Raw genomic sequence first — 12758 nt, forward strand, 5'->3', positions numbered from 1 at the left:
TTGATTGTTTTATTCTTTTTTCTATATTTTGTTTTTTTGTTTTTTTTGGAAGAGACTGGGGTCTCAGTATGTTGCCAAGTTTGTCTTGAACTCTAGAGCTTAAAAGGTTCTTCTGCCTCAACCTCTCAAATAGCTGGACTACAGGTACCGTCCACCTTGTCTAACTAAAAATCTTAATGCCTAAGCTTCACCCCAGGCCATTTAAATCAGAATTTCTTGAGGTTGGCCCAGGAATAAGATCTTTTAAAGTTTCATAGGCAATTCCAATGTGCAGTCAAGACTGAAGATTGTTGGTGTAGAGGTATGGCAGGGGAGCTGCGTGGGGTAGATTAACCTGAAATATATTTTGCAGGTTCAACAGACAGGAGTTGCTAATACATTAAATTTCAGTGGGAACTGGTGAGAAAAAGGACTCAGTTTTTTTGGCTTTCATAAATGAATTGATCATGTCATTTACCAAGACAGGAAAGACTGAACATTGAGAAAGAAAATCAAGAGTTCTGTTTTGAATATGTTGAGTTTGAGATGCCAGTAAGTCTTTCAAGTGGAGAATGACTCCATTCAATTGGAGAATCCAGCTATGATTGAGCCTGGAGCTCAGAGAAGAGATCCCTGTTAGAGATGAAAATGTGAGTTGATGGCATAAAGTGGGACTTAAGAACCGATTGAGTTCATGTTGGAAGAGCGTAAATAAAGAGAAAGAGCCTTTGGCTGAGGCTTGAGGAACTCCAGGGAAGGATTATGATAAGGGAGAAAGAGCCTGAAAAAGAGACTACAAACAGCCAGTGAGGTAGGATATTGTGGTGTTCCTGAAGCCAAAGGAGAGGTAGTGTCTCTAGAAGAAAGCTGCAGCTAGCTGGGTTGAAAATGACAGCTGTCAAGTACAGTGAGGCCAGAGAAGTATTGAATTTAGCAAGATTAATGTTGTTGATGACCTTGATAATTTGAAGTAGTGGAGATGGAAGTCAGATTGGAGTAAGCTGAGAAAAAGAATGGCAGAGAAAACATTTATGAGGAAAATATATGTAGCCAACTTTTTGAGATTTGGGGGTTTTGTTTGTTGTGAATATAGCAGGAAAAAAAATGGAGCTAATAGGCAGAAGAGAAGGTACAGCCAAGAATATGTGGGTTATTTTTGTGTGTTTTGGTTTTGTGTTTTGCTATGATGAGAATGTTTCAGTAGAGAGATTAGGAACAGTGTGAAGTTCTCGAGAAGGTAAAAGGGGATAAGATTCCTATCACAAATGGGGTGGCTTTGAAGAGAGCAGGAATACTTCCATTTTAGAAAAGATGTATGTAGGTGCAGATAGATTTGGGGAGAAAATGACTAGAAGGAAGAAGGAACCTGAGTCTTGGAGTGAGCAAATGGACAAGAATGACATGAGGATAAACTCAGTAGGCCATTCTTTTGACCATATATGATTCTTCCCTGATCTGGTTTATATCTGATTTTGACTCATTTTCCTCTCTCTTTCTTACTTGATTTCAGATGTTCTCTGTTTTGGAGGGGATATCCTAAATATCACAGGTATTTTTTCAGTTTTTCTAAACACTTAAAAGACTGTGAGTGAGGAGGACTATATTTAGGTGGAATTCAGCATATTGGTTTATTCAGCATTGTTTGATTAAAAGGTACTGGATACCAAGATGAGGAAGACATAGTCTGTGCCTCAAAGGATCCCCCAGTCTAATGGAAAAGCTTTGCCCAAATTAAACTCTCACATGCTTTGCATTTTTGTTTAGATTGAAGGACAGCAAAATAAGTGCCAATAAAGCATTCTTGAGAAAACTAATGAGAAACTTGGTCATTAATAGCAGAAGCTAAGCATGAGATGGGGAGGAGTCAAGCATGTCCTATCTGGAGAACTCAAGATCACTAACAGCTGTATGCCCCGGAGTTGGCCTGTCTTCTTATTTAAACATAATAAAACCAGCCATCAAATTAGATATTAACTTGAACCCACTTTTTATGAACCTTTTGCTAGTACCTCTCCTCCTCTGTTAGTATACTGGTGGAAGGAAGATTACCAAAAATATCCTTAGGATCATTTAAACTTCTACCTAGTTATGTTTTTATGTACTGGATGATTTTGAGGATCTGAAGCAGTATTTTAACCTAGCATAATGTATATAACCAAGAAACCTTGCCTGATAACTTACATAATATCCACACTGGGTCAAGTTGATCTTCTACGTTACTGGGACTTTGCCCTGGACCAAGTAAGACTAGATATTTGGTCCCCGTCAGCCTATCCTGTGTCTCTGCAGGGAACATGCTCCTGGCACTCTGGAGAGTAGAACAAAATCAACTGAGTGACATCATTACCTTGGTGGCAAAATGCAGTCTGGAGATACAGGAGAAATTTGGGATCTATCACACCAGAGAAGGCCAGGACCTGCAGTTAAAGATAGGTAGTACCTCCTAAAAGAGTGATCCAACTGGGCGAGGGGGAACCCACTATAAAAACCTCAAGATAAATGATAAACTGGGAAAAAAAATATTTGCAATTCATATAGACAAAGGGTGAATTGCTCTACTAGGGAAAGAGCACTTAGAAATCAAGAATAATACTCTTAAGAGAAAAGTGGACAAAGGCCATGAGTAAATTGTATATAGACAAGGAAACTCATGTCTTTTAACACGTCAAAAGATGATCAACATTCTTAATAAGAAAAATGCCAATTGGAAGTACACTGACTACCTTTCTTACCTATAGATAGGCAAAACTTCAGATGCTGGACAATGTACTCTGGTGAGTCTGAGGAATGAGCTTTTTCTTACTGTGAGTGAACAATGGTATAAGGGTGACTTGGCAATCTTTGTTATATTTATTTTTATTGTCTTTATTGTACTTTTTATATCAAGAAAAACTAAACCATATAAAAATATATATTAAAAAGTCTTGTTTTCACTTACATACCATCTATACTATTTACTCTTACAAGTACATTTATTCCTTAACCTCACAATCCTTCTGGACATTTATCCTATAGGTATGCCTACACACATATGAAATGTTGTGCGTGCAAGGTTATTGATTGTAATATGGTTTGTAATTTTAAAACATTGAAAACAACTTATTTATAGGAGACTGGTTAAGTAAATAATATGTATACTCAATAAGATTATCTGCAACTTTAAAAAAAATAAGATGTCTTGACATGGCAGTATCTCCAAGATATAGTTAAGTGAAAAAAAGTAAGATACAAAACAGCGTGTTTAGTATGCTATCATCTGTGTAAGGAGGAAAATAGAAACACTGGAAAAATATACAAGAAACTAATAAAATTACTAATATCAGGAAAATAGTAAAGATGGGCATGTAGGTAAAGCAAGATTTTAAAATATATATTCTTTATAGTTTAGTTTTTGAACTATGTTAGTGCTTGACAGAATCAAAAATATAACACAATATAATAAAAAAAAGCTATATACAGAGGCCAAAGTTTCACCAACGGCAGAGTCAGGATTGGAGGGGAAGTTCAATACACAAAGCTCCTTCACAAGGGTTCAGAAACCTCTTTAAGGGCAAAAGTTGGCTCCAGCTGTTCTTTTATGTTTTGAGGAGCAGTGGTAAAGAATTATATTCTGTTTTATATGGCATCTCTTTTGTCCTGCCATCTTTCATTTCTTTTGGTTTTTGTCTTATTAAGGATAATTGATACTATACATTGGCATATTTATACACTTTTGAAACCATCACCACAATAAAGATAGTGAACATACTTATCACTCAAAAAGTCTCCTTGTGCCCTTTTGTACATTCTTCTTCCACTACTCTCCTTCACCATCTCCAGACAGACAAAATGTCCATCTCCAGGTGTATTATATAAGAGAAGGAAATCTGGGGGAAGAATTTTTTTTTTTTTTTTTTTTTTTTTGAGATGGAGTCTCGCTCTGTCACCTAGACTGGCATGCAGTGGCGCGATCTCAGCTCACTGCAACCTCTGCCTCCAGGGTTCAAGCGATTCTTCTGCCTCAGCCTCCTGAGTAACTGGGATTATAGGCACGCACCACCATGCCTGGCTAATTTTTTTTTGTATTTTTGGTAGAGACGGGGTTTCACCATGTTGGTCAGGCTGGTCTCGAACTCCCAACCTCAGGTCATCTGCCTGCCTCGGCCTCCCCAAGTGCTGGGATTACAGGCATGAGCCACCGCACCTGGTCGTAAGGTATTGTTATTTTTTTGTTTGTTTTTTGTTTTTCCGTTCTTTTTTTCTTTATATATATATATACTTTAAGTTCTAGGACACATGTGCACAACATGCAGATTTGTTACATATGTGTACATGTGCCAAGTTGGTGTGCTGCACCCATTAACTCGTCATTTACATTAGGTATATCTCATAATGCTATCCCTCCCCCTCCCCCCACCCCACAACAGGCTCCAGTGTGTAATGTTCCCCTTCTTGTGTCCAAGTGTTCTCATTGTTCAATTCCCACCTATGAGTGAGAACATGCAGTGTTTGGTTTTTTTGTCCCGTAAGGTATTATTTTTAAAAGTTAGCTCACCTAAGACTTTTGCAGCTGAGGGCAATAACAAGATTGGCATGATGCATAGAGCCATGTGGGGATTCCAGACCCCTCCTGTTGCATAGTTTCCCAATTGAGTTTGACTATTCTCCATTTATCTCATTTTTTCTGGATAGGTCTGTCTGCGGGTCGGATTTCCCAGGTTATTGTTGGAGATGAGCGGCAGCAATACCTCTTGGTGATTGGGCGGGATGTAGATGATGTCCGGTTAGCTCAGCGTTTGGCTCAGGCAAATGAGATTGTCCTATCCTGGAACTGCTGGATGCTCTGCGAGCAGTATATGTTTGAAGTAGAAATCATGAGGGAAGATGAAGCTGTGAAGGTAGGAGGCTAGCTTCATCTATTCACATCCTGAAAAGGCCTTCCTATTACACAGGGCAATGCTCTGATAGTGTTCACATATTGCCTGGCCAAACCAACGACCATTGGAACTCAATTTAGGAGGGAGGCTGGGAATATTCTCCTATGAAGATGGATGAGGTAGAACAGTGAGGCTGAGGAGATAAAAGGCAAACAAGGGTGATAGAATCCTCAGCCTTTCTTGTGTGGGGGCACAGAATTAAGCAGTTTCCTTTCTGTAGTTAAGAGATATGCGGATCATTGACCCATTTGATTTTGATGAGCATTTTGACAAGTGCCTCGATTATCTACCACATTACCGTACAAGTGCTGGTAAGTTACTTTGTCCTTTCTACCTAAGCCCCAAATTTTAAACATTAATTTTCCACATGGCCAGGGACCTTTTATTTTTCTTTTCTCAGAGACTCTAAGAACTGCACTGGAATTGGATCCACACTCTGATCTTGACCAAAAGCTGCGGAAACACATAATGAAAAACCTTTTGAAGAAGGTTATTTCCTAGTTCTTGAATCCTCGTATAGTCTGTGTGTGTGTGTGTGTGTGTGCACGCGTGCATATAAACAGGTGTACAATTGTAAGTGACAACTTTTTTGTATTACCCAGTTAATCTCCAGCACCCCATTGTAATTCCAGCAGATTTACCCATCTGTGCCAACATAATACGGTGATGAACATGTCTTAAACCTTTAGCTAGATTTCTCAATCCTAGAAAGTAGAAACCATATTTGTTTTTTAGTTTGTTCTTCAACAATTTAGTACACTGTAAGAAGGGTATAGTGTGTATGTTTGGTAAATATAAGTTGACTGATTGTATATATATATGCATATATGTGAATTCCTTAGTAAGAGTGTAATGACTAATGGATGTGTCAAATTAACTCTTAGAGAGTAAATCTTGACAGATTTCATCAGTGAATTCTGCCTAGTCAGTTTTAATTCCAAGTGCATTGGGTTGTATATCTTCTATACTGAAATTTCTTTTAAGTTTTTGCTGAGACCCTTAAGTTATTTTCTCATATATACCATGAAATACATAATGAAAATGCCTGAACATGATGCTGATAGTTGAAAATACAGGTAGGTAATTCAATGTGTCTTTACAGATTGATGAAGGCCAGCCTGTAGAGTATGTATCTGAATTCCGTACGGTGACTCTGGTTTTGGTCAGCCTGGAGTTCCACAAGACAGCGTGGATGTTGCATTTGTGTCATCTTATCCAGGAGTCTGCCTTATACATCTCCACAGTCATTGAGAAAGGGGGTGGCCAGCTGAGTCGGATCTTTATGTTTGAGAAAGTAAGTACAAGGGAACTTGACCCATCAGCATTAAAGGTGAGTGAGGAGTGATGTCCTCCCACATAACACAAGTGTAAGTCAAATTCCCTGCTACTTATTTTGTAACAAGCTATATTACATTAAAACTTCAACTAATGCTAATTAAGAAATGGGATGTTCTTGTTAGTTTAATTTTCAGGGTTACTGAGGGTTACTCTCCATGTCATTTTTTATTGAATTCTTGTTGAAGAATCCTTGTGAAGCATAAAGAATGTTTTTCTGGTTCTATTAGTAAAGTAAATGTAATCAGGTCTTTCTCAGATAATTAAGGATCTTGAAAAAAAGCAGAATCTTAATACTTGACGTTATAAGTGATGAAAATGTGGGCAGATAGACTTAGCTCAAGGTATATACTAGAAATTAAATTTTTGAAAAGTTCTTGATAGCAGTTTTTCTTGTGTTTTAAATTTCAGCTCTTTGAATAGTGAAATCAAGATTTTTTAAATGTCTACATTGCTGGCCAGGTGCAGTGGCTCACGCCTGTAATCCCAGCACTTTGGGAGGCCAAGGCAGGCAGATCACGAGGTCAGGAGATCAAGACCATCCTGGCTAACACAGTGAAACCCTGTCTCTACTAAAAATACAAAAAAATTAGCCAGGCATGGTGGCGGGTGCCTGTAGTCCCAGCTACTTGGGAGACTAAGGCAGGAGAATGGCATGAACCCAAGAGGCGGAGCTTGCAGTGAGCCGAGATCGCACCACTACACTCCAACCTGGGCTACAGAGTGAGACTCCATCTCAAAAAGAAAAAAAAAAGTCTATGTTGCTGTGGCCCAGAGTTTCCATTTTATGAATCATGTAGAATCCTATATTTCCAACAGGAGAGTGTTCAAGGATAGGGTCTGGGTTCATTCAGGGGAGCTGGTTTAGTTTAGGCAAGCCATATTCCTTTCCCAGGTAAGTGTCTCATTTCTTTGTTTGTCATCTATCCCAGGGCTGCATGTTCCTCTGTGTTTTCGGCCTTCCTGGTGATAAGAAGCCAGACGAGTGTGCACATGCCCTGGAGAGCTCCTTCAGCATCTTTAGCTTCTGCTGGGAGAATCCTGCTAAGACCAAGTAAGGAGGAAGGTGGGGCAGAGAGGAGCTTCTCAGGCCCCAGGGGCTCTTCAGGCAGGGTAGGAGGCAGTAACAAGTGGCAGGGATTCAAGTAGTCCAGAATTTGCCTAATGTGAAGGGAACATGCTAAGGAAAGTGAGCAAACAAGATCTATTAAGAAATCACCAGATACAGATCTCTGTACTGAATACCCAGGGGAAATAAAGATACATTCCCATTCAGCGGGTCAGGAAAAGGAGAGAAACAGAACAAACACACCAAGATTCGAGAACACTGCAAAGGAACAAGCAAATGTGTAAATTAATATGATGCAAATAACATCCCTGTGGAGAGGATACAGAATAAAGGCTGCCTGTCTACAAGAGAGAGTATGAGAGAAGTTGTGGAGAGATTACCTAGATAGTAAGGAACCATAGCTGGTTAGCACTGTCTTGGCTTTCATTCTGGGTCTTTCACAGATCTTATTGCCTTTTCTGGCCCTTAAACTGAACTGATCTCCCTCTTCCACATCCACCCCTCACCGAACCACCTTTCACAAAACCTAACCCAGATGAAGGTATAGAAAAATCTATTTTCCCACTAGTTGCATTATGATAAAGTTGGTTGGAAGTTTTCGATTGACTTTTTAAAATAGAAAGCTATGGAGAAAGTGTGTACATGAATGAATTTTTAAAATAGTTACTTCCAGTGTTAACATTGAATCAGATTGGTTTGCTTGCCATAACTTAATTCAAAATGGATAAAAATTGTATCAAACATGTAAATAGTGCTTTAACATTTATAGAATACTTTAGTATATGCTACCAATGTGAAAATTTGTATCCCTCTTTATTTTTTGCTGTTTTTTAGAGACAGAGTCTCGCTCTGTTTCCCAGGCTAAAGTTCCGTGGCACAATCACGGCTCACTGCATCCTCAACCTCATCCTTCCAAGTAGCTCAGACTACAGGCACACGCCCCACACTGGGCTATTTTTTTTTTTTTTTTTTAGTAGAGACAAGGTCTTGCTATGTTGCCCAGGCTGGTTTCAAACTCCTGAGTGCAAGTGATCTCCCACCTCAGCCTCCCAAAGTGCTGGGACTATAGGTGTGAGCCACCATGCCCAGCCCCTCTTTTATACATTAAGGAAATTAAGGTCACAGAAGAGAAGTTACTAGCGTATAGCAGAGCTTTTAATGAAACCCAGATCTTCAGTCTTCAAATCCTGTGTTGTTTCATTACTTATCCCCCAGCTGCCTCTTATAAAATGCAAATGCTCCCCAAAAGAATCAAATATGCTATTAATGTGATATAATTATAGATACACACTCATAGAATGTTAATATTGGAAAGGAATTTAGAGATGATCTGATCCAAGCCTTATTTTAGAAATAAGAAAGATGCTACAGTTGCTTAATAGATGCTCAGACTCTTTGCCCAAGGCAAGTACATGTTAACACTGTTAACACTTCTTTCAGGTTTGGTGGGATCTGCAGATACTCCTACATCCTACCTCCCAGTCTTCTCTCTAGTGTGGATATGCTGGGCAGTATTAGTCAGGGTTCTCTTAGAGGGACAGAACTAATACATATATATATATAGTTACATATAATTATGTTATATATTATATAGAACATATATATATATAAAAAAAGGGGAGTTTATTAAGTATTAACTTACATGACCACAAAGCCCCACAATAGGCTGTCTGTAAGCTGAGGAGCAAGGAGAGCCAGTCCGAATGCCAAAACTGAAGAACTTGGAGGTCGATGTTTGAGGGCAGGAAGCATCCAGCATGGGAGAAAGATGTAGGCTGGAAGGCTAGGCCTGTCTCCCTCATTTCACATTTTTCTGCCTGCTTTATATTCGTTGGCAGCTGATTAGATTGTGCCCACCAGATTAAAGGTGGATCTGCCTTCCCCAGCCCACTGACTCAAATGTTAATCTCTTTTGGCAACACCCTCACAGAAACATGCAGGATTAATACTTTCAATCCTTCAATGAAGTTGACACTCAGTATTAACCATCACATGGGCCATCCCCTCCAGTGCTGGTCTGTTCTGTTCTTGAAGTTTGTATTGCCCTGTGGCCTTCAAGGGTCCCACCCTTGGCCCTTAGTCTTAAAAGAGTCATTTCTTTGGCCTTTAGAGACTGTCTTACAATGCCCTTAAGAATGTCTTCTGTCACTCTTAGGCTGTAACTTGGTCATTTCCATCTTATTTAGTTTAGAATATAATAGATGTTAAGAACTAGATGGGGTATTAGAGTTCATCAAATTTGACCTCTTTAAAGAAACTAAGATCCAGAAAGGTTATGCTGCTAAGTCAAACAGATGTCAAAGCCTCAAAGCTAAGTTTCAAGGTCAGTGATTTTTTTCCTTGAAGATAATTACTAATTCAGTATCTCCCAAAGTGTGTTTGTTAGAATGTTATTAATCCCTTAATATGCTCATGAAAAAAGAAAAGATTTTCATGACCAAATATGTCTGGGAAGGGTCGCAAATTATATTTCCTTCTTCAAGGTTCACAATGAACATTAACATACCAAAGGTTCTGAGTAGTGTTATGGGAAAGAAATGTGTTATATTTAGTTTTAGTCAGCATTTCCCAAATTTACTTGGTCATCAAACACTTTTCTCCAGAAAGACCTATAAACATCCAGAGGAGCTAATGTTCTAAGGAAGGTAATTTTGGAAATGCTGAGCAGATGCTAAAGCTTCAGAGGTACCTACATGGCCTCGGTAGCAGATACCATTGCTCATTTCTCTCTGCATCACATCAGCTCTCAGACCCAAAACTACTTTCCATGTCTTCTTTTTCAAAGACCCTGTTCACCTTGAGACATCCTCTGAATTCCTCTTTCTAATCTGAGAAATAGCTTCAGCTTTTAGCTCATTTAGAGGAAAGATGATTCCCTGAGTATTTCTTCAGGATATTTTTGAGACATAGGGAGTGCAGTCTCAGAATGTCATTATTATGGTTTTTCAGTACCAGAAATACTTTATATACAATTACATGTATCAAATAAAGAATACATTCTTTATCAGTGCAGAAAGGTTTTAAAGGAAAGAAGGAATATGGATTGCTGAGAAAAGCAAGGAGGAATTATAAAGTATAATAGAAAGAAATAAGAAATAACTAAATGATAAAAGTATTATTTGTTCATGATTGACTTGTTAATAGCTGAATTTCTGGCATGCATAAATGCATTCATTCAACAAGCATTCCTTGGACACAGTTATGAGCCAGGCACTGTGTTAGTGCTATGGACATAAAGAGAAGTAAGATTTTACCAGTTCAGCTAAGTAAACAACTAACTTTAATACAATGAAATTGAAGTGCAGAAATAAAATGCTATAGGAGTTACAACAATGTGCTATGGGAAGAAATGGTTAATTCTCCCCAGAGGCACCAAAGAAATCTTGACTATAAAGATGACTTTTGAGACAGGTTGAGAAGAAAAGTAGTTCAGCAAATGGAGAAGATGGGAAAGGGTATTTAGGCAGAGGAAGCATCATGAAATATTAAAAATTTTTCAGTCTTGCTCTTCATATGGCAGCAGAACTGACAGCATGGTCTTCTTGTCTTAAGTGTCTCTTTTTTTCACCCTGGGGGCAGTGAGCTGAGTGAATGAATGGTAAGATACTTTTTTTTTTTTTTTTTTGAGACATAGTCTCACTCTGTTGCCCAGGCTAGAGTGCAGTGGTGCAATCTCGGCTCACTGCAACTTCTGCCTCCTGGGTTCAAGCGATTCTCCTGCCTCAGAATCCCTCAACTGGGATTACAGGCACACACCACCACGCCCACTAATTTTTACATTTTTAGTATAGATGGGGTTTCACCATGTTGGCCAGACTGGACTCTCGAACTTCTGACCTCAAGTGATCCGCCCACCTCGGCCTCCCAAAGTTCTAGGATTACAGGCATGAACCACAGCACCCAGCCAAGAGCCCTTAATCCTGTCTTTTGAGGAAGACAAATAATTTTGATGGCTTAGGAGATAATAGTGTTAACATGATTGCTACTTTTCATGTTCTCTCTGAACCACTGAAAATTGTTTATAGATTTAATATGAGACTATGCGTCATTGCATATCTTTCTCCACCTGCATATCTTGTTACCTGTCACATGAAATTTTCATGTCAGTGAGTAAATCTACTTATTTTGTTATGTATGAATTGCTCCTTGCCACCTTTGGGCTTTTGCCTCACCTAGAACAGTATATGCCCTCTTTTAAAATAATTCATTTATCTAATACTCTTCCGTCCCTAGAGAGGTAAGACTACTTCTCCCATTACCGCTCTCTACTCCAAACACCCCTGTTCATGTCTGTGCTGTAGCCATCTTGAAGCACTTAGTTTTGCATGACCATACAAGGCATCTCAAAGCCTTTACCTTTTCCCACCAGATAGTACCATTCCCCCACTTTATCAGTTTTTTCAACTTTCAAGGTCCAACCAAATGTCCTCTCCTTTAATGAATACTGTATCTACTCTTCAGTGTGAATTAGTGCATCTGTTCTGTTTGCTCTGCTAATGTGCTGTATCAGTCTCTAATATGGAGCATTTGTCTTGGTAATATATAAGTATCTCTTTACCTCCCTCAAACCTACCACCCTCCTTCCCAAACTTAACTTCTCTAGGGCAGGATATTTTAAACATCCAGCCAAATACTCAGTACTTTGCACACTTCTCAGTGCTTAGTGAATGAAATGAATGTAGGTATGCATGAATGAATTTTTAAAATATTACTTATTAGAAAAATTTTGTTCCAAATGTAAATTTACTTCAGAAAGCCTTCTGTCTGCAGTCCTGACATTCTGATTATTCTTTAACTATGACATTCTAGCATTATTTGATCCATGAACCCTGTATTGATATCTCTTGATCTACTTTCATTTTTCAGTTTTATCTGAGGCAACATGGTATAGTAAAAATAATATCAGTCTAAGAGGCAAGAGGCCTGGATTCTCATTCTGACTCTACTGTTGGCTTTTGCTATATAACTCTGGGAAAGTTAACCCCTTCAATTTTTTTTTCTCAAATGGTATTTAAATATTTGCCCTACCACAGATGTAAATTTTTTTTTTTTTTTTTTTAGATGGAGTCTCGCTCTGTCACCCAGGCTGGAGTGCAGTGGCATGATCTCCACTCACTGCAAGCTCCGCCTCCTGGGTTCACGCCATTCTCCTGCGTAGCTGGGACTACAGGCATCTGCCACCACGCCCGGCTAATTTTTTGTATTTTTAGTAGAGACAGGGTTTCACAGTGTTAGCCAGGATGGTCTCAATCTCCTGACCTTGTGATCCACCTGCCTCGGCCTCCCAAAGTGCTGGGATTACAGGCGTGAGCCACTGCGCCTGGCCCAGATGTAAAATTTTTTAAAATTTTTTACTGGCCAGGTGTGGTGGCTCACGCCTGTAATCCCAGTGCTTTGGGAGACCAAGACGGGTGTATTGCCTCAGCCCAGTAGTTTGAGACCAGCCTGGACAACTAATG

This window comes from Theropithecus gelada, chromosome 4 (assembly GCF_003255815.1).
Source record: "Theropithecus gelada isolate Dixy chromosome 4, Tgel_1.0, whole genome shotgun sequence".
NCBI classification, from domain to species: Eukaryota; Metazoa; Chordata; class Mammalia; order Primates; family Cercopithecidae; genus Theropithecus; species Theropithecus gelada.